The sequence below is a fragment of the Takifugu flavidus genome, chromosome 3 (assembly GCF_003711565.1).
Source record: "Takifugu flavidus isolate HTHZ2018 chromosome 3, ASM371156v2, whole genome shotgun sequence".
In the NCBI taxonomy this organism is placed as follows: domain Eukaryota; kingdom Metazoa; phylum Chordata; class Actinopteri; order Tetraodontiformes; family Tetraodontidae; genus Takifugu; species Takifugu flavidus.
In genome coordinates this window covers 10,171,040-10,196,464 of record NC_079522.1, presented here as the reverse complement: position 1 = coordinate 10,196,464, position 25,425 = coordinate 10,171,040, and the positions used below count along the sequence as shown (strand labels likewise).

The 25,425-nt window shown below is 46.8% G+C and overlaps 1 long non-coding RNA gene across 2 annotated transcripts in view; it reads left to right on the top strand.

Moving 5' to 3' along the window:
- Positions 1–25,425, top strand: part of LOC130523000 (uncharacterized) — a 96,264-nt gene that overhangs the window by 36,330 nt on the left and 34,509 nt on the right. The gene's annotated exons all lie outside the window — the stretch shown is intronic.

Below are 25,425 nucleotides of genomic sequence, written 5' to 3'. Positions count from 1 at the left end.
GACAGCAGATGGCGCTGTGCAGAACCCTGCAGCGCTGCTTCCTGAGGAGGAACCTCTGAAACGCTCGGCTCCTGAGTGGAGACGCTCCTCTGGGCCGTGGCTGGCTGCTGCTGCTGCTCCGTGCAGTTAAAAGGCCTTGTTGGAGTAAACACATCGTGACCTCCAGGCAGGTGATGGCGGCTCTCCTAATGAACTTCTGATCTTTGTCTCAACAACAACTTTCAGCTCCACAAATTGCCACCGAGGTGGAAGAAGAGTCGTCTTTCAGTTGACTGCAATAATCCAAGTGCAATAATTGCAGCAGCAGCAACAACAACAACAAGAAGAGGGTCACAGAACAGATAATGCGGAAGTTCAAAGGCAGCGACGGCGATGAAACGGCGCTGGTAAACAGGAGCCGGATTATCCAGAGGAGGAAAATGGAGGGAAAACGAGACGTAGATGGAGCGCCGCTCCTCGGAGACCTGCGCTCAGGTCCAGATAAGAGAATTATGGCACGGCGAGGAGAGTCGGCAGAGCTGTTTTATTAGCAGCCGCACTTCATTACAGGCCCAGATCAGGCTCGATAACCCCCCCCCCCCCCACACACACACACACACACACACTTTACTTCTGTGCGACCTGACAGTGGAAACAGCACATGTGCAAAGAGCAGCAGGAGGAAGAGAAGGAGGAAAAACATTTTTTTTTTCCTGTTTGAAAGATTGATAAATATGGTGGAATCTCAATTAGGCGTCGAGCACGAATGCAGATATTAAAAATTTGGTCAAGAATCTAATTAGCTGGAGGTAATTAAACAGTCTCACACAGGGTCATTAATCTTTCCCGCGGACCTTTGATGTTTTGCATACTGTCTTGCAAGTCATTAATAAAATTCATAACGCTTTTCTTTGTGGTGTTTTATCATAGCCACCCCCCCCCACACACACACACATGCACGCACACATGCACGCACACATGCACGCACACGCTCCCACTCCTCCCTCTTAGAGAGCCAAGTGTCAACACATCACAAGGGCCTCTCCTCTTGAGTTAATTTACTTTTTGTGCATATTACATTTTAAAGTTGCATGCACTGCGACCCCTCCCACCCCTGTATACCCCCCCCCCCACACACACACACACACCACCTCCACCACTACTTCTCCTCTTCTTTTTTTTTTTCCCAGAGCACAATTACAGCAGCAGATCAAATTAAATTCTTCTGCAAGCACAGCTCATTTGGAGTGTAAAACATTCCTCGGCAGTGTGCAGCCGAGTGTGCGGCGTGTCAGCGCCTCGCAAGACGGCAAGAGAAGAAAACAGAATTGTGTGGCCATTGTGTCCCCTGTAATTAAATCCCTACAATCAGTCTATCTTAAATCAGTCACACCGTAAATATGAAAAGGGACCAGGACGAGCCGGGTGCCGCCAACACGGTGGGCTAATATACGTTATGTAAATGTGTCGCAGATTATAACGCCGCCAACTGACACTGGCAACACGTAAACACAATACCGAGGACAAAACCTCGCGTACGTATGTGCGTCCGCAGGAAAGGAGACAAATATGTAAGAAAAAATATGTCCAAGCAAATATAGTGGACAAACAAATGTGTGTATGCATACAGAGTGTGAATAATTTAAATATGCGCGCTGCCTCCCGTTAGCTGCTTGTGTTGCTAGCAGGTTTACGTGACAGAAGTAGCCTGTACGATAATTGTGTGTGTGTGTGTGTGTGTGTGTGAGAGTGAGTGACATTAATGCACAGCTATCATGGTGAGTGGGTAAGTGTTGCTGAACCTCAGGAGGACGCGTTTCAAACGCTGACAGCTGCGAGTCGCTCTCAACAAAACCAAATGCATTACGGACGAAAACAAACCGAACACAGTGTTGCGTGGAAATGGACCGAGTATTTATTCAATACTGACAATTTACGTCCGTGTTGGGTAAAAGCAAAATCAGTTTTTATCAAGGCTGCTGCTGCTCAATGGTATCCAAGGAAACCACATCTTTCAGAAATTTAGAAGCAGATCTTGTTCTTTGCTTTCACACAAACCTGGTATTTTCCTCCGTTTTAGTCCAGATCAACAGAATGATGTCACTGTCGACAATCCATGACATAATTGCCGCGTTACAATCTCACAAGTGTTTTACTAATGCGTCTGCGGTGAAAATGGAAAATAAGAAATAAGCCCAATTATTCCAAAACTGATGATCATGTGAGTTGAATTTATTCTCTTTATTCTCTGATTCCAGTTTTAAAATGTTGGTTGCTAAGGTCTCCAGGTCATCCTGCCAATTTTTTTTTATGGTTCATAGAGCAGGAAAAACCTGATGTTTCACCTTCTTCTCTGAATTAAATCCAATCAAGCGTCAATCTAGCTAAGATCTGCAAACACGTAGGAGTTTGAGCCAAACAACAGGGGGCGACGTAGAGTTTGGTTTGTAATTGTTGTGCAGTCGGTGGTCACAAACACTTTTACTTGTTTAATAAGTTCCCCTTTATTACATTTGAGCTTGGTCTTGGAAAAGAAGTCTTCAAACACTCTATTGATTGATGAGCACATAAAAAGGAAAAAGCCTCATCTACTGTGAGAAAATGCCATCTTTAGGAACCTTCAACAGTCACCTTTGACCTTCCAAGTGCTTAAAAACTAGAAAACACATCTGCCAAGAGAATTAGGTGCTAATTAACAAGGTTAAGGGACCAGAAAAAGGAAACATTCTGTCCCTCCTGGTTTTCTGAGTGACATTCATTAGGTTTACAAGCTAAACTAAATTCCGCCACACTGGAGCTTAAAGGTGTGAACTTGGTGCAGAGAGGAACATTTAGGTCTGTAACATGACAGCTTTGATGGTTTGATTAAATTCCCAGTTTTACTGCAGTTTCAGACTGATGCTAACAGGAAGTTAGCGTTGGTTTTGTTTAACGTTGGATCGCTGTGGCGATTTTATTTTAATGTCCCACAAATTAAACTGTGGATGTTCTGACGAGTCGTTCCAATTAAGCTTCTGTGTGCAACTTTAACAGATTGAGGAGGGGGGGGGGGTCTCAGAGGTTTCTTTCTCAGTGCCCAAGTCAGGCAAAAATTTGGACAACATGGTAAACTGTGCAGCTAATTAGCAAAAGAAGCCTTGGAAAATGTCTCTGCATCCAGGAGCGGATTCACGGAATATTTATCATATTTTATTGACTTCAGCAGTGTAATTAATTTTAGCTGGACAGCTCATCACCAACAGAGTGTGGAGTTTCACTTTGTGCTCTAAATAATCACAATAATCACACATGAAGATGAAAGTAAGCATGTTCTTGCCACCTGGTGGCTGATTTCAGCTCTGTTTGAAAGTTCTGGTGACAGAATGTTGAGGTTAACCCCGTGACCCCTGAGGTCATCTGTGGAGCAGCTGGGCATGAGGATAGAAACCATGACATCATTTCCTTCTCTGTTTCCTGTCGACCTCCGCCAGCGGAGAGAGGAAAAACAATCGCTGTTAGGTGATTTCCACGGGGGAGGGGGGGGGGGCGTCTACGAGAAAGAGATAACACAAAAGCGGCGCCCCCTGCTGGGAGGCGGTGTTCTTCTTCACTGGTAGTTTTACCAGCAGCTGGTGTTTACGCCGAGCGTCTCTGCCCCCACCCTCACCCGAGGCCCTGTGTGTCATCCTGGAGATGGAAATGGAGCTGTGCTATGCTAAATATAACCATGCTAACAGAGGGGCGGAAGTAGGTCTCTGAAGCAGATTTCACATGGAGCTCTGCAGGCCAAAAGAGGTGCTCGCTTACCTGATAAAGCAGCGATTGTTTCCCCCCAGAGCGCAGGCGAGATAACGTGATTCTGAGTGGGCGCACAATGGTGGAGGTGCTTATGTTAATCCTGACACTTCTTTAAAAAGCAGCAAATGAGATAAGCTCCTGCCTCAAGGTGAAGAGGAAGGAGTGGCAGAGGGAGCCAGGGCTGCCGCCACCGCCATCAGCCGTTCCACCTTCAGCCGATTCCTCGTGAACCGTCATCACAGTTTGCGTCACAGCATTTATTTCCATAATTCACACCCACCTCCTGTGCCCCCCCACCACCAGAAATGCCTCATCCAACCGTAACCGGGCAACATATGTGCACGTGGAAGACCAGCGTCCCCACCTGCTGTTGTTGACTTTCTCCCTTGCGCATAAACTGCGACAAAAACGTTTCCGACAGGACGCCAAAGTCCGGTTGAGGGTGCACCGCTGCAGTATGTTTAGAGTCACAGCTTCAGCTCCTGCAGGAACCTCACGGGTTCAAGAGGAGGAGGTCTCTGATTGGCTGGTGCACTGATGAGGTCAGTGCAGGAAGCACAATTCAGTCCCATAGGTCAGCTTTTGCTCCACTGACTCATATCATTTGCTTTCATATTTTGAATAGTTCACAGTATCGCACACTTGTTCGTTAGCAGGAGGTCGAGCGAAAGTGGGAGCATCTCCGACGGCAGCAGAGCTCGATGATAAAACCATCGAATGTGTCAAAGGAACCATTGGTGGGCAGGTTATGCGTGTACGGTCGCCACGTTTGCTCTCTGAACAGGCAGCGCCCCCTGTTGGACTGTGTGAGTGCTCTCTCTCTCTGATGTGGAGGACCTCTGTGGCGGGGGTCTTTACCCCGCTTTTGTTCTTCTCCCAGGTTACCTGGGCTTTTGTCTCTGCAGGTGAAACTGCTCTGATGTTCCTCCGCCGTTCTGCTCACCTTGTTTGTGAGGTTACACAGCAGTCGGAGCTTCATTTGCGCTGCACTTTGAGGCTCCTGATGCCGTGTTTTGTTCCCAGCCTTTGTTGTCATGTTTCAGGAGGCCCAGGAGAGCGTCTCTCCAGGGATCAGCGGTAACTAACTGCAGCGGTGGCAGCAGCCCGGCAGGTATTTTACCACACAAAGACTGTTTGTTTTGTTTCACTTGGACTATTTTTATCAGCCTATCTTTGACTGTTTTTCCTCTCACATTCTTCTTTGTTTATTTCCTTATTATTCCTTCTGTTTCCTACCTCGCTCATTTCTCCCATTTAAATAAATTAGAGCGGAGGCCTTTTTTATTTCGTTTTTAGCACCGCCCGCGCTCTCATAACTAGCATAATTAAAAGCGCTTGTTAGCAATGGCAGCTAATGAGGAACATGACAGGATTAACAAAAGAATCTGATGAGACAAAGACCTGCGTCCACCTGAAGAAGCCGCCTTCACCACGTGGAGAACAATGGCGCTAACAGCCTGACCGAACGCTAAACCTTCACATCTTCTCTCTCAGATGGGATTTGCTGCAGTAGACATGAATGACAGAAGAACGTTCCTCAGAAACCAGTTGGATCAGGTCTGTTGGTTGGAGTGGTGAAAACTCAACTGCCAGAACATGAAGATGCTAAAAGGAATGTAAATGCATCTCTGCGAGCTGCTTTGAAGTCGGCAAACGTGGCTTTCACCTCTGGTCTCAGCGCAGCTTCCTGTTTTTGTATTAGGTTATAATTTGGGATTAGAACGCCGAGCTGTTGTGCAGCAAAGCAACGCAAACGTGTAACCGAAGCGCCGCCTCTTTTTGGTATCACTGATGTGGAGAGCGGAGACCTTTTGAGTGATACAATGGTGCATTTGCACGGAGGAACAGCAACCTGACGCAGCGTAAAGTAGTTCTCAAATGCCCTGAAAGCCCAGAGAGGCGGCGGGGAAATGAAGGAGGCTGCAGATAAGAGCCGGCTTGTAAAACATAATTATATTTCCTTTAGCGGGGTTCTCCGCCGTTGAAAGGAATGCATTTAACCTGCGATTCATGCATGGCCAGAAGTTGTCTGGGGGAAAAAAGAACAGCGGTTAAATTGCGGAGGTAAGAAGGCTTGAATAAAGTGTAGCTGAGGTCAAACCATCTTATGAGGATAATTTGATTCGCTGCTCCTCGTCTCTTCTGCAGGGAACAGGATTATATCTCTCTGCTCCCAGAGGATGGGGAAGGTCTGGTATTAAAATCCTGCGAGCAGGTTTGGGTCTGAATAACCAGAAAGTGGGAGGAAAAGGTCCCACTTTCCGTGCGACAGCTCTTAAAGCCGTTTCCTGCTTATTATTTAGCTCGACACTGATTCAGAGGGAGGCCCACTTCCTGTTGGCTCTTGTTTAAATTAATTCACAAAGGCTTCATTTGATTTTGGAGGAAAGTCCAGATGAGTATCAACATGTTTGTATATCAAGGAGTATTCGAGTGTTTTTGTCTGTCTTTGTTTGTCACGTCGATGGGGATTTTATCTGTTCCTGGCTCCGGTGCTTACTCCCTTGGTTTCCGACCATTTTGGTGCAGCGCTAAACAGAAGGGAGGGTTCCCAGACGCTGGTTCTGGAGTTGGTGCACGTTCATCATCGCTGGTTTCCTTACCTGCATCACATGTGACAAACCTCCATTTAACAAACCTCCAGCTAAAGTTCTTGGTTTTATTCCCGCATCACCAAGAACCAGACACTAGTAATAAGAAGGTTTGTCGTGAAGGTCTGGCTTTAAAGTTTTAATTATCTATCATCTGCTGCAGTCGAGATTGTCTTTAGGTGGTTGTGTAACTTTGATGATCGGTTCCCTCAGAATTATCTTCTTGTCAGATCCAGATGTGGACCTCCTGCTGTATCTCAGTCTTCTGAGGATCAGCGTAGGTGTGACAAGAGTTCATTTCAAAGTCACTTTTCGATGCTCTGCAGCTGGACTGGAGTCCTCAGGAAGCGTCTCCATCAGGCAGACGTCCCGTACTTGAGCTCCATCTGGATCACCTCCACCAGCAGGTTGGCAGGCTTTGAGTCATGGGAGCTGCTGCCGTCTGCCAATCTCCACACATGAGGGGAACTTGTTATTCAAATGTATTCGACGCTCCTTTTCTTACCTAAAATACATCAGAAGCGCGCCACGTCGTTGCAACGGTGAGGGAGCTGCGTGAACGTGTCGGCGGTTAGGGACCGTTTGAAGTGCGTTTTCAACCCTGTGCAGATATTATTGGCGCCGTCTGGTACAATATCTGAACCGATGGGTGAGATCAGAGCGATACGTGGCCTTGTGGGACTCCACGACTCCGCTGGGACTTCAAATCGAGGTTAACCTCTAAAGCTGTCACCTTCAGCCGTCTGTCCTCCTCCTCCTCCTCCTCCGGAGTTGGTGATTAAAGCTCCACAGCGCCACCCAAGTTGGCCAAAGTGCGCTCACACTGGGATCAAAGTGGTTTATTCTTTGGCTCGGTGGCGTGCAGAAGGTGATAACATTGCGCGGCGAGTCCTCCGGTGCTGCGCGCTGCAGTCTGGGCAACGCCGCCCCAGCCTCCCCCGACCGGAGGCCTCCTAAGCCTGAGCGCCGCCGTTCTTTTCTCCAAATTGTAATTAAAAGGGAATAATTATTTCTCAGCAGTGGCAGTCCAAACAAACAGACTGACAGCTCTTTTCTTTTTTCATGGGGCCCACAGTTCATATCTCCCTGGTGGTTTGATTTATTTATTTCTTTCTTTTTCTGAAGCTGCCACTTCTTGTTGGTATTATCTTTGTCTCCAGCCCTGGCCCGCCGTGCCTGTGCTGGTTCTGTTGGCACCGGCCTTGCCCCTGCCATCCCTCTGTTCCCCGCTCAACTTTTTCTCTCAACATGAAAGTGGCCGCCCGCTGAGAGAGCCGACCACGTGGCCTGGACCCTACCTTTTACTCCCAAACTTTCCTGACCTAATTAGCACCGAATTAAATCGGACAGGATGCATTCATTATTAATTTCCCGGGTTGGGGGTCTTGAAATAGACATTTGAGAGAGAGTGAGAAAGAGAGCGAGCTTCAGAGCTCTCTGGCATCATCGCTCTTCTTCTTTGACTTAATTTGGATGCGCCACACAGTGTTAGCAATGCAGCGCGAAAACACAATGTAAGCTAATCAAGGAACTTTTGAGTCTTGGCAGCTCTGGATCAGCCAACAGAATCACGTGTAGAAGTTGAGGTTTTTACCACCTGAGCTCTATTTCTGTCATAGCTCTAATGTTCATCTTTCGTCTTGGTCTCCTGCAGCCGTTTGCTGTCCTACTAAGGAAAACTATCTTTAACTTTTACTCTTGGGGTTTCTTGATTGTTTTCTTTTGTGAAAAATGGTCATTTGTAGTCATGATACCCGATGCCGAGAAGATGCTCAGATGACGTGACCAAAGATGGATCTCTGCTGGAGGTTTTAATTTATATAAATTGTTAAAACTCAAAAGTCAAGTCAGGTTTAGCTATATACATATATACATTTTTCATACCTTGAGGAGCACAGAGTGCTTTACAGTGGGTCAAAACAACAATGAAAAGACAGAAGACCTGATCTTCATGCCCCCACCGTATGCTCACACAGATATTTCTACAATTACAAGCACAATCACACACATCCAGAGACACTCATAAACACAGACCTGAGCTGAGGAAGACGCCACTTTAGTAGGACCACCCACACCAGCAGACGCCATGGTCCAGGACCTGCAGAGCTCTTAGCCACTCGAGTTGGAGCCTGACAGTCAGTCTTGAGGAAACACTGGAGCTACAGACTGATGAGATAAGAGATGCAACAGTAAAATAGGCTCAAAGGATCCAGGCCAAGGGCCTAAAACGTAAATTCAGATTACACATCTAAAACCTGACAGGAGACAGGAGAATAAAATAAAGGTTGCAAAAGCTAGAAAATAAACGCCTAAAAAAGATGAAATGAAAATGTATTGAATATGAATTCTATATTTTCCTCCAATTGGAGCAGATTTCGACATCTTTGGCCCTGAACTCCATGTTCCCAAAACCTCTGAGATTTCAAACGATTTTATCTGTGGGTCATTTGGGCCTTTTATGAAGCTATAAACACAACTGTTGTGGTGTAAAATGACCATGTTTGTGTTGTGAGCAGCCCCTGAAACAAAGAAAATCAATCACCAACATTGATGTTCCCTGAAATCTCAAGTGCTGCCGAACACGTTGAACACGGATGCACTTTTCTTTTTTTTTTTTTTGCTCCTCTGCAACACGATCCGTCTGCTAAATGCATGAAAGCGAGCGAGGTGTCACAGGGGTTTGAGAGGTAAAAGACTTAACAAGTCGTCACATCTGAACATGGTACAGAGGCGGCGTGCAGAAGAGCAGAGAGAGACACGGGGAGCGATATGTAAAAGAGGAGAGATCAACCGTACAGTGGTGTCATCGCCCAAGGCCTCGCGCTGCAGATGTAACAAAGGCGGCCTGCGATTGTCAAGAGGCATGGATAATGATAGCTTTGCATGGAGGGTACAAGGCAAACATCAAGGCCGCGCTCAGCGCAGCGCCCGACTTTAAAGGCTGTGGCGAGAGAGGGGGCCAAGGGAGCATGGACGGCCCCAGTGAGTCCCCTTCTGATGGCAGGGACAGGTAACTGGGAACAAAGCAAATTGGAGCATCCCAGTTTGAAGCCGGCGTCAGAGCCGCATCTCTTTGTTTTCAGGGATTGTGTGAAAACTTTTCTTCTTCTTGATCTCTGTCTTCTGTTTGCGTGACGCTCGGAGCTTTACATCAGCTGTGAGTGGAAGAGCTAAAGGGCTGGCACGGTTTTCAGAGGACAAACACAACACCGCTGAGCCTTAAAATTAGCGAAGCGGTTCAATATTCACTCTAAATCAAGTGACACGGAACGAATCAACGGTGATTTCTTTCCTACCTTCATGCTTGCAGGTTGACCTCCTGTCCCTTTGACATGTAGTTGACACAAGTTCTTTAACCCATGTGCATAAAGAGGCATCATGTTGCAGCGTAGCTCCTTTAGACTGATTTCATAGAGGTTTGGCTCATTTGTGCTCCATGCCTGCTGACATTAGGAGGCAAACCAGGAGCCCCAGTGGTTCCAGTCATGTGTTTCTCAATAATCGGACTGCAGTGTGTTGTCCATCCGTGTTGGAGCTGTCCGCTCCTCTTTGTCTCACCTGTCCCTCTGGTCCGCCCCAGAGGATTTAACATGACCGAATCTTTAAATGAAATCTTTTTAGCCACAGAATTATTCCTCCTTCCTGTGTCATCAACTTCAGGAGCAATTAATGAAATGATGATGGAGAGCTGGAGTTAGTTCAGGCAAGCATGCGGCATGTCCCCTCAGAGTATTTATGTCTTGATTTTGTGTGTATTTCCATAAAGAGTGCAACTTTTCACTTGGCGGGGCTCCTCTTAATGACCGCTGGCTGCCAAATCTTTCTTCAGAAGCTATAAACATCATTTTTTCCTCGCTCTACAGCCTGTTTGTCGAATGTGCACAACAAAAATAACCATCCACATTTTCGGCGTCCAATCCAATTAAAACCATTTTGAAAAGTATGTAAATTGCCAGGGACGGTTGGACGGCGCCTTTTTAAACCAAATATTGATCAGGTGGTGAGTCTCCGAGTCCCTCCCAACAGGACAAAGTGTGACTGATGAGTGGTTTTTAGTCCATTGGCCCCCTGCTGGCTGGCTACAGGACAGCACATAAACCTGCTAAATGATAAAAGACTGAATTAAAACATTAGCATGAGCTATCAGATCAGTGGCTGAAGCTAATGCTAACTAAAGCCACCATCATGTCAACCAAGACTCAAACTGGAAATATTCAAATGTTATTTATCATTTTTCAGTTTAAGTCTAAAATAGATGGTAGAAACGACACCTTTGGCTTCAAGGCTACTTAGTTAGCTGTTTGCTATTGCTGCGATAATTCAGTTGGGTGTAAATCATCTTAGATGTGTATTTCCTCTTTGAAATAGAAAATGTGCCACGTATGTTGTTCGGATCGGTACACGCCTCTCAAATGATTTAGGTGCAACACGCCATTTGTGAAATTCTCCAAAGACTTCTTCAGCACACTTCCTTTCTTATCTGAAGAAGGATGAAGGCACCAGGCAGCCTGGGGGGGCAGCATGACACCCAGTAGGGGTTCTTGTTCCTGGCCTTTACCCCCAGGCCAGTGGTTGATCTGGCTACTGATAGTAAAAGTGGCGTCTGAAGCCCTTCGCCTGGGTCGAAAGGATCCGTCCTTGTGTGCGTCTCTCTTTCAAAGGCTAAGCATGGCATTATGGAGTGGGGCTGACATCGGTGAGCTGGCCCGATGGCCCCCGGTGTTTTCCTCGTGATTAGACCGGCCCCCTCTGACTGATCCACTCATGAATCTTTGAGACGAGAGTCCCACCGAGGTTGTCATGAAAGTACCACATCTGCTGTTGTTGTAAAAAAAAAAAAAAGTGTCCAGAAATGAGTCTCCTGTGCCTGTGGAGGCCTGTAAGGGTCCTTTTAAGAAATTCCAACCAGATTTCACCTGTGCTTGAAACGGTGTTTCTTCAGTCAGTTCAGTTTCGTTCAGATTCAGGCCTTGTCACACATAATCTGTAGGTGACTGTAATCCAGCTGCACAAATACAACAAAAGGGAGAAGAAGAAATGAAGCATAATGCTAAAGCACATGCAAAACCAACCACAATTAGAAGAAGAAGGCATTGGCGGTGGTGGGGTAATGCTGTGCGTTGTATAGCCGGAAACGCCGTGGTGGCATTTTGGGATTTATCGGGTTTAGCACATTCGGGTTCCAGGAACTCTGCCTGGCCAAAACATCGACATGACAAAAAACTTTGGCATGTCCCTCAACTGGTCTCTGTGTGGACAGGGCCTTAGTTATCAATAACACCGTGCTATTAAGATATTCTGACCTGGTTACCCAACAATTTCCCTGTTTAAAGAGCTGACTTTCAGGATAACATGTCCACATTTGGGGCTTTTTGCCAGTTGGCGTCTGAATTTAAGTGTCATATATGGTTTTTAGTGAAGTTTGACATGTCTTTGTTATGACAAATTGACACCAAACGTGTCACAATCACGCCATTGCCGGCTTAATTATCAAATTTAAAGAAGCTATTTAGCTTGAAGTGTCACGTGTCGTTAGCTCTGACACGGCTGTCATAAATAATTTCCCTGCCATCAGATAAAGTGGTCCAATCTGGAACGTCATGTAGATGATGACGGTGTCAGAATAGACAAAACGAGACAGAGCCTGTGTTTGACCCACTGACATTTGTGGGGCTTTACTTCCTGGTGTGTGGTCACATGAATCCATCCATGCGGACCGTAACCTTGACTAAAACAAGGTGCTGCCGGCATCGGCCCAGAGGGTTTATTCATTTCATAAAGAGCCAACCCATATTTGTGTATTCATAAAAGCAAAGAACCGCCCCCCCCATCCCCATCCCCAGCCCCAAAACTGTGACGGGACCCCTTGAAAGGAAAAGTCTGCATGTGCCGCTGTCAGGAAGCGGGTCGTTTTATCTTGCCTCAAAGCCGCTCTTCCACCTCTGTGTTGAAATCAAGGTTAGCGTAAACATATGGAGAACATACCCCCCCACTCCCCCTCTGTGAAGGGAAAACATGACCCGCGTCTGCGTCTCTCCCGTCTCTTGGCCTGTATACGCTCTGAATGAGCCTGTTCTGAAGAAGCTAGGTGGGGAGCGGCGCCGTGTAACGAGCCGGTCTCTGGTCGTCTTTGTCTCTCTGGGCAGATCTGTACTTTGTGAGAGGCCTCTTTCTCTTGACAGGGACAGCTCCCTGCCCATTTGATGTCGGCTTGACGGTCAAGGATAATGGTGCGTCATGGGACCGTTGTCATCCCCGTCAATAGGATGGCCGAGGGGGAGGGGAGCGCCCCTGTGAAGCTACCTTTTTTTAGCGCCACATTGTCTCGTCTGGACTCGGGTTTAGCGCTTTTAGCTTGACGAGTCCTTGCAGGATGTGAGAACCTGATTTTCTGATGCGCCACCCTTGAATGGCTTGTCTTCTTTTTGATAATCCCTTCTCCTCTTCTTCTCTTCCTCTCTCGGCTCCACGACAAACTTCCTCTCCTTTCTACCCCCACTTATTTTTTTTTATTATTTTTTTTACATTCTTGTCTTCTCAATGTCAACCAGCCTTGAAAACTACAGATTTTTCCCCTTTATTTCCTTTTTTTATTGTTTGGATTGAATCTAACAAGGATTCTTTTCTCTTTGATGTAATTAAGCTCCTGAGGCCTGATCTGGGCGTCAGAGTTAATTTTTTCCCCAAGCATCGCAGGGAGCTATCACCAGATTTCAGATGTCAGACACTCTTTCAAGCTTCACAGCACCTCGTTTTTCCTCCACAAGTAAAATGGTTGGAGGAAGAGAAAAAACAAAACACACCCTTATCTGTCCTCACTGCCCGACACCTTCACCAGCACAGCTTCTCTGGACTAATAGTCCTCCTCATCTTGACACCGGGGTCCCTCAAGCCGCTTATTGTGCAGCCGTCAAAACTGCCCACCTGTAGCCCCGTGTCACTTCCACCTCTCCCCGTCGCTAATTACATGTCAGAGAACAGCTTTTTAACAAGGCGGCATTGTCGCTGCCACAGACGAAACTGTTGGTGCACAGATGAATTTGCCAAGTTCAGCTGGCAGCAACGGTCACGACCGTGAACGGGGGGTGAGGCCTGAAGGGTTTCTGGTCAAGTCCTAATGCCTTTTAAACTGAGCCTGATTGTTAGTTCACTGACTTTATTCCATGACTCCAGAATCTGCAGACCCAGATTATTGTGTTAGTAAATCCCGTATATACGAGCATGTTGGTTCTCTGAGTCAGCCGAACCACTGAGAGCAGATCTGATGAAAGCTCATCAGTTCTGAAGAAGCTTTCGGGATCACACGGTTTCTGGACCCCCAAATGACAAACATCAAAAAGCTGCTTATGTGAGAAAAAGGTCCTGAAAATGTTTCATTTTGAAAAAGAGAGGTGGGTCTCCAGCATCAGGTCTTCTGGCCACTGGTGTTAAAGCCGCAGAGGTGTTTTGGAGAAGGCAGAGGTTCCAATGGGGTTGAGTTCAGGTTGGAACCGCCATCTGGTACCTTTAGGTAGTGACGCGCTGAGCTGGAGAGGCAGATTTCCATAAGTGAGGTGGGATTAGACGATGGGGAGGGGGTGGAATAAAGGCACATCACACAGACAGTCCCTCTCAGTTGCTGAAACAATAAGCCCTATTTATCGGCCGCTTGAAAAAGGTTTGACATGGCTCCGAAACAGAGGAGGCTTTCATCTCTCTGGCATATTAAACTGTCACAGCGCTTAACTTTGAATTAAGGTGACACGCCGCCGACTCTGGATGTCACTAATGGTGCGATGGCGACCTGCTAATAGAACTACAGTGTGACACGTTTACTTTAACTAAAACCTCCGCTGTCAGATTAAACTAGTGACATCTTAAACTTTTCATACATTAACGTGACACTTGGAACAAATACAATTTGGCAGTGAGGCGGGGACAAAAGGAGGCGTGCAGCTCAGAGCGGCGTGAGCCTCATTGTCACGAGGTGTCTCTTCCTGAAAGGATGACATTTTCTTCTGTTAGGTGGATATAATAAATCACACATTGGTAAGCGCCGTGTGAGAATCCCAAGGTTTACAGGAACGCCTGTGCCGAGGTCAGAGCGGCGAGCGAATTTAAGTATCGATGGGGCATCAGAGGAAGTGGCGTCCTTTGATCTTCCTCAGAGACAAAGTGGACTTTTTCTCCACTTTGCTGCAGAAATGTGACAGCCGTGACTGGAGTCAGAAGGGCCTGACCGAGGATTAGAAATGTGTTCCCGTTGTTCAGGCTGTCACATGACATCGCTTTGATCCCAACACATGAAACAATACGTGTCATCATTACTGTCAGGGGATTGTGGGAGATGAGTCTTATTGTGAAAGGATGACATTGTGTTCTAGTAGGTGAATGTACAACAGGAAGTTCAGAGGCCTGCGAGGAGGTCGGGGTTCTTGACTCTGTAATTACTGAGGTACAACATGATTCATTACTGTCCTACAAAAGGAGTTCTAACATAGTTTCACTTTTATTCCCGCTCTCTTCGCATTATCGGTATTTTCTTGCGTCTCACTGGACCTAACGTTGCTGCAGCGCCATGATCCTGATGCTGACTCAGCATTAAACCGAAGGAGGCCGCATGCTCGTGCACACACACACACACACACACACGCGCCAGCGCTTGCAGCCATCCAAGTGTCCAACCTCGTGACCAAACGTTGGCTTATCGTCCACGCCCGCTGAAACAATCAGAAAAAAGGCGCCGTGGAGCCTGAATAAACAGGAAGTGTCCAGAAAAATCACGAATCTGCAGAGATAATCGCAGCTCCCAGCAACAATGGAGACTCTGACAAATGCACAGTTTAATATGTAAATATTTGATGCAGGAGAGGGTGTGTGGTTGTTGCTCGCCATTATGGGGCGGAAAATGTGTTTCCAGTTCAATCTACTGAGTAAAAATACTGTTTGACCCCAGTCCAGTCTACCCAGGAAGTTTAACCTCTCTCCCAGTCTAACCAGTCCATTTATCTCATGTCCCAATATTACCAGTTAATTTACCCCAGTACATGTATGTCATGGCAGTAGTAACAGATAGTTTTATTTTTTGGTAATAAATATGTTCTAAATAGTTGTAACTACTTTGAAAAAGTTTTGTGTGGCACCAACAGTAATTTGAGTCGAATCCAGATTAAATCCACCTCAGGTTTTGTTCTGATCTCCTTGTTATCAGTTCTGATTAAATCACCTCCGGTTCGTGTTGGACACGTCTTTCTACCTGACTGGTCCTGTAAAAAAAATCTCAGGCTTCTTCCTGCTTAGCATCAAGGCTAATTGGAGAGTGGGGGGAGGTTGGAATCAAAAGAAACAGTAAAATCCCCTAATTCCTGGATTATAATTTAAAATATTCCAAAATGCTAATCAGGGAATTGCAACCAACAAAGGGATAATAAGCCGGTCATCCAATTACTGGCGTTTTCTCCCCCCTGTTAGGAGGGGCCTGCGCAGACCCAACCTCGCCTCCACTTCCCCTTTTTAACTGGGGCCGCTCAAACTGTGAGCAAACAGGGGAGGCACGACCCCACCCTCCCTGCATCTGCCTGTCTCACAAATATGTTAATTAGGGTCCAGATATTCACACACTTAATTAGCCGGAGCCGAGGTTGTTTCAGTTTGATTGGAGGAAGGGGGGGGGGGGTTACTTTTCAATGGTGGATTTAAATATGGCCTCAAGGTGATGAGGAGGTATTGTTAACTACTGTAGTCAAATGAACTTTTCTCACCCTTTTTCCTGCGGCGGGAGAGGGGAGAACCGTAGCGTGGACCAGATTAGGCTGTCATTGGGCGCCGAGCGTTTCCATTTGGAACATGAAGTGATTGCGCTAATTGAAGTGGCATTCATTACATTAACATATTACACGTCGCAATGAGCCTCTGCACCTTCACGCAGAAGATACCAGAGTATCGTTAATGCCGACGCCTCAATAGGCATCATTAGAAAAGAAATGATAATTTTTTAGTTAAAGGACTTCGGGGATTTGAATGAACTTTGATGTTTTGTGGCTCAGTTTCTCCGAGAAAAGAAAAAAAAAAACTTTAGCCAAAATGGGAATTTGTCGATTCTTCGGAGATTTTAAATAAAATTTGCATTTGTTTAAGAGAAATAAAAATATTCGACGTGACAAAACAGACCTTTTTTGTGGGCTTTACAGCCCAAAATGGGCGGGGTCGAGTGACTCTGGTAAAGGGCGGAGCCTGGTGTCTTTGCAGGTGAGGTGTAATGTTACTTTAGAGCGATAAAGATTTGGTGTGTAAAAAATGTGCCACGATGTGTTTGGATATGTTTCTTTATGGATAAATCAGATTAGTAATTCCTTCATGGCGGACCACTAATTGCTAATAACAAGACGCATTCTCTGTGAGGAAACTGGTGTTAACAGCTCTATCGATGATCTGACTAGTTATAATGGTTTAATAACAAACTGGAGACGTGGCGATGGCGTGAAACGGCGTGCTCGCTCACGACGTCCCGTGGAAAAAAATCCAAAAGCCACCGGATGAAGTGCTCGTCGGTGAATCTGCGTTCAGCCTCCTCTCGGCTGGAAACCATGCAGACAAATTAATTTCTGCGTTTGTGTTTTCAATTTTCTTATTTAGCTTGAGTTGGGGAGGGGTGTGTGTGTGTGTGTGTGTGTGTGTGTGGGGGGGGGGGCTCATTATACAATTCATCTCTACGGTGTTTTTCTTTCACAGTGAGCCTGAATATCACACCAGAATATTACGGCGCTCCTGTAAATCTCTCTTTTCTTCTCTTTAAAAAGAAAGAAAGCAGCTTGGCATATTTATTGGTGGGTCGTGCTGAGCCCCCCTCTCACAATACCCCCCCACCACCACACACACACACACACACACACACACACACACACACACACGCACATCACCCACCACGTACGATACCGCTGGCCTGAATGCGGGAGGAGGGATGAAGGTTCTGGTGTTCTCCAGGGGGGCTCCTGCGTTCCCCGCCGTTCCGCTTCAGCCTCAGGTATTTGACATAAACACCGCTGCTCCTGCACGGAGGCACAATCAGATTATTCCAAACAAATCAGAGCGGAAAAGTGAATTCCACATTCGCATGTAGGTGATTCTGGAGCCGACGGACACCAACTCAAACATGCGTGATGTCAAACTTTGAACCCAGGGAGCTGAACTGTGCACTTGGAGCCGCCGCTGACCCCGCGGCCCACATCCACCACGGCCCAGATTCCCCTCAATCTTTTTTGGAGAATATTTGACACCGGTCCAAAAAGCAATTCCCGGCTTTGGGAGCCTCTGTTATTTTCTTTACCTACAGCTGATTGGAGCTCCAGCTGGTGGCGGGCGGCCAAGACTGCGAGGCGTTTGCTTTAACTTGTCGGCTAACTGCACCACTGAACTGTTCTGGGATTTAGTCGGCATTATAGAAATGGACGGCACTATAGATTAACGGGCTGAGCATGTGGGCGGCGACTTCTTCACCGCCTCCTTTCATCTCTGCCTCAATTTGAATCTTTGCTCTTTAATGACATTTTCTATATGTTTCTGAAATAATCTGAGAAACCATAATTCCATTTCTGATCAACGTTCAGCCTGAAGAAATCTTCAACACCTGCTGTGATTTAATCCCATAAACATCCCATAAATTACAGTCTTTGTCAATAGTTGAATAAAAACCCCAAAGCCATTGTTTTAAATGTCTTTGAGCCATTAAAGAATCAACCTAATTGGTTAAAGAACAGTCCAAATGTCACCGTAACAAACAGGATATCTTTGATGGCATTGATGAGGCTGAAGATGATTGGATGAAGCAGAAACGGCTCAGTTTCATTTTGACCCCATTCTAGAAAAACGGAAATGTTGTTTTGACCATGTTAAAATTAAAATTTCATATATTATCTGTGAATCTCTTTTAGGTCTGTACAATTATTTGCCTTTACAAATCTTTTTTACATTTCTGACTGATTTCACTCTCCCTATTTTAATCCAGTAGTTCCTGTCGAGGCAGAATTGATAAGTGTAAAGTCCAAATTTCTTTGTGTTATTGCTGATATTCCCGATCAAGTACGGCGTTTCACCGAGACTAACTGGCTGAAAGTTGTGTGTGTTTCGGCTTTGTTGTGCCGTCACTTTACTTCTGACGCCGCGATACGAGCGCTGGCATCTGTCTGTCCTCACCGCCGCATCTGTAGCGCCAGCTTAAGCAGCTCAAGCATAATGAATTCAGCGGTAAAAAAGGGACCGGCGGCAGCAGATAAGACAGCTGTTCTACTGTAAGTTAGACCTCAAAGATCGGCGTCAGTTGGCACAAAACAGCCCAGCAGAAGAGTCGCAGGAATCTGGACGCATATTGAAAAGGTTTATTCCCGCTTTCATTTGGAGGATGTGGGAGCAAGCGACACCGCCCTCCCTCTCTCTCTCTCCCTCTCTCTCTCTCTCTCTCTCTCTCTCTCTCTCTCTCTCTGACTTTGGGAACGCGCGTGACGTGATCGGGTGGATTTGTGTCCGTCAGAGCCCGTCAGGAATGAGCTCTGCTCCCTTCTCGTCAAGTGTATTTCGACTTTGAAAGGGCAAAACGGAGCAAGAGGGGAGGAAAAAGGAGAAATCTGCTGTCAGCTATTCTTACATAAATATTAGACTCTCATTGTTGCGGGGACTTGTGCTGAGAAAGCCTAAGCCTCTCGACTTATGCATTTTAAAAGTACCCCGAGAACGTTTCCTCCCCGCTGACCTTAATCTGAAATAGGTCTCAGAGACAGGTAGACTGATAAATGGCCTAAAGTGATTCCGTTTGAAAAGAAGAGGCGCTAAGCCCACTTTTTTTTGAAGGGGGGGGGCTCTTATCACTGGCGGGCGACAAACAGCTCCAAACTCCAGGTTCCACCGGAGCGTCGGGCTGCGGCATGCCAGCCGGCTAATGCATAGATTAGTTTACAAGTTTGGCTCTGCTGCCAATTGGCTTAAGCCTCGTCATGCTGGGGGTATTTCCACATTGTCTGACAGTCTACGTACGGTCAGCGTTGCTGTGATGGACTTACACTAAATCCACTTTTTGTGCGCGTGTTTATCTAAACACATTGTGACCGTCGATGTCAGAAGGGTTGAGCAGTTTACGGCGGCACGGAGCTTTTCAGCGGCACCCAGGAGCTGATCGCAGCCATTTATTCCTGAAATAGGGCGCCGTCTTTGGCCCCCGGGCCCTGTCTTTTAATATCTCGTCACCCCGGTTCAACAGCGATCCGTGTCAATCTGGAAATATCAGTGACGGAGAGCGCGTTTAATGCTCTGCGCTCAGTTATCACTTTGAACTGGCGCACAGAGGGACGCTTTTATTTTCCAAAGCCAAATTGGTTTGGTCTTCTTTAAGACTCTGAGGTTTATTTATTTAAGAGCAGAGTGGGGGCGGGAGGGGTGGGGTGGGGGACTTCAGTGGCATTTCTCAGTAATATTTATACAAATCCCTCAGCTTCTAAATCATTTATGCACTTTTCCACTCGGAACCTCAGAGCCGACCATGAATTAGGTCTGGTGGTAACAAACTGAGCTGCAGCTTGGGCATTGTCTCCGCTCAGATCAGAGGAGGAGGGTCAAGAGCGAGCAGACCTGGAGGGCACCCCGGGGACCGCCCCCAACCCCCCCCTCCCGTCAGAGCACCGCCACACAGCCCTTTAATTGTTATTTCAGCAGCCCCATCTTCACCCCTCCCACACGGCGCTGTCCGGGCAAACAGAATGGTCATGATAGCTCGGTAATGAGAGGCGGCGTCCGCGGGGAGCTAGCGAGTGACTTCCAAATACATTGCCCTTGTTAGCAGTGTTTGGCTCTGCTCCGTGGTTACAGATGTCGGTAATAGAGTGCTAATAGAGATCCATTACCCCCAGGTTGGTCGAGTGTGTGCGTCTGAACCCCGTAAGATTACTGCACTCATGTCTGACCTCTTCACACTGATTATTTCATTTGATCGAGCCCAAAGGTGGCGGCGAGCCTTGTGATTTGATTAGCTGAGTGTCGGGCGTACGCGGCGGCATCGTGGTGCAAAACGTTAGCAGAGATGGTGGAACAATGGAGCAGCAGATGCCCTGAGGACAGAAGGTAGACAGAAACATTAAATTAATGAGCCCAGAAGAACTTTGTCACAAATGAATCGTGTAAATACATTGATCTTCCATCCTCGCCAGGCTAATGATTCCTTCCCCAACCGTTTTCACAGGAAAAAGAAGAAAAACCTGTTTTTCACCGGCGCTGCCTCTCGGTAAACATTCCTCCTTATCTGCACGCTGCCTTCTCCCTAGGCTATGAAACAGATTTTTCATTTAGCTAAAAGCTCGGTAAGAGGTCTATGAGAATGATAATCCTACCACGGGCCGCAGCTGGCGCTTCCGCAGCGCGGATGATTAGTCGGGAACGTTTTGCATTCGACCTGGAGAAATTCTCTCTGTGGGAAGTTAGCATCCGCTTACCGATTTTCTTTTTTTTTAATTTTTGAGGGGGGGAAACGCTTACCCTGTCTACACACACACACACAACACACACACACACACACACACCACACACACACACACACACACACACACACACACACAGAGTTTTTGAATAGATGATGATGGAAATGATCCTCTCCTCTCAGAAATGCCGTCGTCGTGCAGGACACTCTGTGACCTTCATCAAACATGTTTCTAATTGCTCTTGACAGTCAACCGGCTCCCTGCTGCTCCGCAGAGTCGGGCTCTGAAGCGTCACAGACGGCTCCGCAGGTACAGGAAGTGGGGGGGGGGGGGGAGATCCCCCTCAGATGGAATTAAGGCGGCGAACAGGAGGAACAGGTCATGAATGCACTTATCTCATTTGTCTGACAGGTTTAAACGTTTACTAAAGGCCTCAGCCCTAATTCCCTCAAGCAGGTGTAAGCTTCCATCGAGGTGTGAATTATATCCAATCGAGCAGATACGCCCCTAATATGGAGAACGTGCGCTAAGCTTTTCCAGGTGGAAATTGAATCACTCATGGTTTCTGAGCGTAATCCATCGGCCCATTGTCAAATATGAAGCCAGAGATGCCGCCTCTCATCAGGAATGGCTATCGCACAATCTGAAACGGTGAGGAAGATATCTGCATTTTTTAAAATCTTTCTGAAATAAATAAACTGAAGTGTTTGGGGACTTTTTAGGGACTTCCCTCCTGAAACAGATATTACCTGTCGGCCCCTCAATCAATGACAAAACCATCCCTCTCACATATATCCTTTATTTTATGTTGAGGCCATCACACTGAGTTTTCACTGATTTTGGTGCTTTCTGATCAGATAAGTAGAATTTTTAAGCTTAATCTCCACAGCTACACACCCTCATCCGACCCACCATGACTAAATCCGTACCCTGACCCAACCTGACTGACTGAGCCGTCACTTATAAACCTGACAAAATGTCCTCACTTTGCAGGTGAAACTTTTATTTCTGTCCCCACTGTATAGGCTGTACCAGAGCACACACACACGCACGCACGCACGCACGCACGCACGAGTTGGTGCCCGAGGTCACATCAGTTCAGACCCACAGCCGATGGACAATGTTCACCGATGCAACAAACGCAGCTTCTCCCTGCGAGCGTCGTCCACCTGGCGTCGCTTACACACACGGGTTATTCCAAAGTGTGTATAAAATGGACCCTTTGGTCAGGCTCCTCTGAATATTTTTAACTTCTTTGTCATAAACAGTAATAGAGCTGCTTTGTTGGCTGCCTCATTCTCCTGAAGACATTTGTTAAAAAAAGCTTTGTGAATGACACGCTAATGGAGAAGGAGAATCGATTTGTAAATATAGAGCAACACAGGGAGCAACTGTGATGGGACCCAAATAGACTCCCGAATTCCTTCCTATAGCAGAGAAACAGTCGTCTCTTGTTCTGGTTCTACTCATGAAAACAAGAGCTTCTGTCAGGATGAGGAGGCCCCTCGGGCTTCATCTGAACATTTATCTTTATAAAGATGAGGACAGGAAATTCCTCTCTGATTTTCTTCACTGCCACTTTAAGGCTTGACCCCTGGGAAGGTCATCTGGTTATGTCCTGACGCGTCACATGACGCCAGCGTGGTTCGGCATCTCTAAAGGTGTCAGACCTCCTTTGGATGTCTTCGTGGAGCTACGTGAAATTAAGTTGGACCTTTATTGGCCATGAATGTTTCCAAAAAGTTTCCACTTTTCTACACACCAGGAGGTTCGAGCTCTGGTTTTGGTGGGGGTGACATTAGAAAGAGGCAGTCTGTCCATAAATCCTGACAGGAGGAGCGTTGCCCCCGGGCCGTTCAGATGGCCCTCTCTAATCCAGACCGTGCGCTCATTTTCAACTTTGTCTTGTAACGCACATTGTTCTCCAGCATGTGACCCAGCCAACGTGATTGCCCTCACTTAAGCAGCGCATCTCTTTGGTGTTTTGGTGCACGCTGATGTTAAAAATATCCATTGAACATTTTTCAATCTGCTGTGTCTAATATAAATACTTCGCAGTCAAGGCTGCTCTTCACCGCCAAACAAATGTGAAGTTTCTGCGGCACTAAGGCTCCATTGTGATGCTGCGATAAACACATCCTGGATGAATACCATCATGTGACCAGAAGTAATGACAACCGTGACCCACTTGCTGGATGATAATTAGCCATGGGGCGTCCTGGACGACAAATCCTCCCATTGTCGGGACACTAGCGCACCCGGAGGCAGTGCAGCAGGTTTAAAACCGTCCAATTTGGTCCGATCTTCCCGTCAGATGATAGCACATCAACCTTAAAGTTACACTTCCCCTCCTGACGGCAGATAAAGGTCCCTCTTGATTGATGTTTTTCGCTGTTGTGGAATTTGGTCCGTGAAGTCACATGAACTCTGAACTTATCAGATGTTTGATCTCTCCCCCGACGGCTCCGCTTTACAGAACTCGTGTGATCCGTGACTCTTATCAAAGCCTTATCGCGGCATTGAAATTGTTTCATAACACAGTGAAATGGCAGATTAGAGAAAGTAATTTAATTTTTTTTTCAGCTGAACGTCTCTCTGAACCTTTAGGCAACAGCTGCCACAGAACTTTATTGCATTTCCCAACGCCGTTTAATCAGCCAATGAAACAAAACGGTGACATTAGCAAAGGTGTCGCACGTTCAACAACTGTGTCGGGGAACAGTTTTGATCCCGTCTGTCTGTCGGGTTGCGTCGCGTTCCTGAGACCAGATTAGAACGACAGAACCTGGCCGCGCCGCCGCCACGGTGAGCTCGGCTTCCTCCGCCGTTGTAAGACGGCTGAGTATCTCACCTAGCAGGCAGATGGAAAATTCAAACACCGAGTGCCAAGATCTTTCTGTGGATTCCCCACTTCCAAAAAGCTTAGGATAATTCTCCGTCTAAGCTAATACCTGGTGAGGAAGTAAAGCCTGAAGGATGGGATTATTTAATGTGGCATTTCTAATGTGTGACATGCTAATCACATCTCAGAACAGGAAGACTTCAACCGTTTAACTTTCGTCAGGGGAGGAGAGTCGGTTTTGGGGGAGTAAGCCTTCAAAAGAGAGCGCGCGTCTCGCTTTCCCGCCACCTCGTTCCGTAGAAACCTGCTGAAAAAACCTGGATGACAATGACACATTGTCGTTCCGAGTAACCTCCAGAGTGTTATATTCTGGCTGTTGCGGCGACACAGGGAGTCTCTCCTAAGCGTCCCACGTCAATCCAGGGCCTAGACGGCAGACAGAATTACTCCTCTGTGTAACCATAATGAGTTTACAATCCTCCCGCACCGGCGCCTCAATCTCCCGCCGGATTTGCGGATAAAGCCAGAGTTTTCTCCTGGATTCCAAAAGTTTACGAAGGTGGCGCCGTGACACTCTGTTGTGACCCCTCTGATTCGCCGCCGCACGCTTGACAGCCCAGCTTTACAAAGACGTGGCGGGGGCACTATCCCCTCATCTGTTTGTGATCGTTAATGGTTGAGCGTCTGAAGCGTCGCTATTATATTAAAGTTATTAAAACACACATCGCTGGCCGCTGTGGCGTCTTTAAGGATCACGCTCCGATGGCGGCGAGGAAATCAATGACCGGCCGAGAGCCGCCGGTCTGGCAGACTTGACACGCAACAGAGGAAGGTAAATTATCGGAACTTTAATTACTTTGATCCGTCATGCATTGTAGCATTGTGTCAGAGAAGTCAATGGCATGACAGATGCCGAACAAAGGCCAGCGCCGCATTTTCATAACATCTTCACTCCCGTTTCCTAATGCCTGATTAAAGCCGGGGGGCCGAGGACCAGAAACCCCCGGCTTTTTCCTCTGCGCTGATTTAGAAACTCATTTTGAAAGCTCTGTTTACCCGACTCATTACTGAAGTCGGGCTTGAATGCTGTCTATTATGGGCCACCGCGGCTTTACAAACAAGCACAATGCGTCGCCTTATCGCCATTATCACATTGTCTGACCGTAATGTATCGCACTGGTTTCCTCCCACAAATATACGACTGCATTTTTCAGCTAAATTAAGAAGGATTTTTGCCTCCACAATGACGCCCGTCCTCTTCTGAGTGGACAAAGAAAAACCCACACAGTAAATGAGAGGCAAGAGCCAAATTCTTTTTTTTTTTAATCATTAATGGGTGTGTAAAATTACTTCCTTTTTTCACCAATTTCATGAATATTCTGCCACTTAGTGTTGGGATGAATCTGCAGGATTGTTCTGGGAGCTGATAAATGGCCGGCGCGTGTGGTAATTTGGAAGCGAACATTAATCTCCAATCGTGGCCAAAGACGGGAATAAATAGGAAATGGGTAAAAAAAAAGGTAATTGATATCAGGCAAATGGGCCCTTAAAAAAAAGTTCCACAGCTATAGCTAAGGCAATCATCTGCATTATTAATTGCACAAACTGGTGCGCGTGAGCCGATCAGAGGGGGAAGAAGTGCTTTGTTTTAATTCTTCATTCATACGTTCAGTGAGAAGAGCAAAAGTGCTGTTTTGAGGAGCTGAAGGCAGCTCAGAGAAATCGTCAGCCGTCATTAAGAAAAGCAGTGCCGCTCTTCACTGGAGTCTTAATTCATTAGCGGATCAGGGATTTGCTA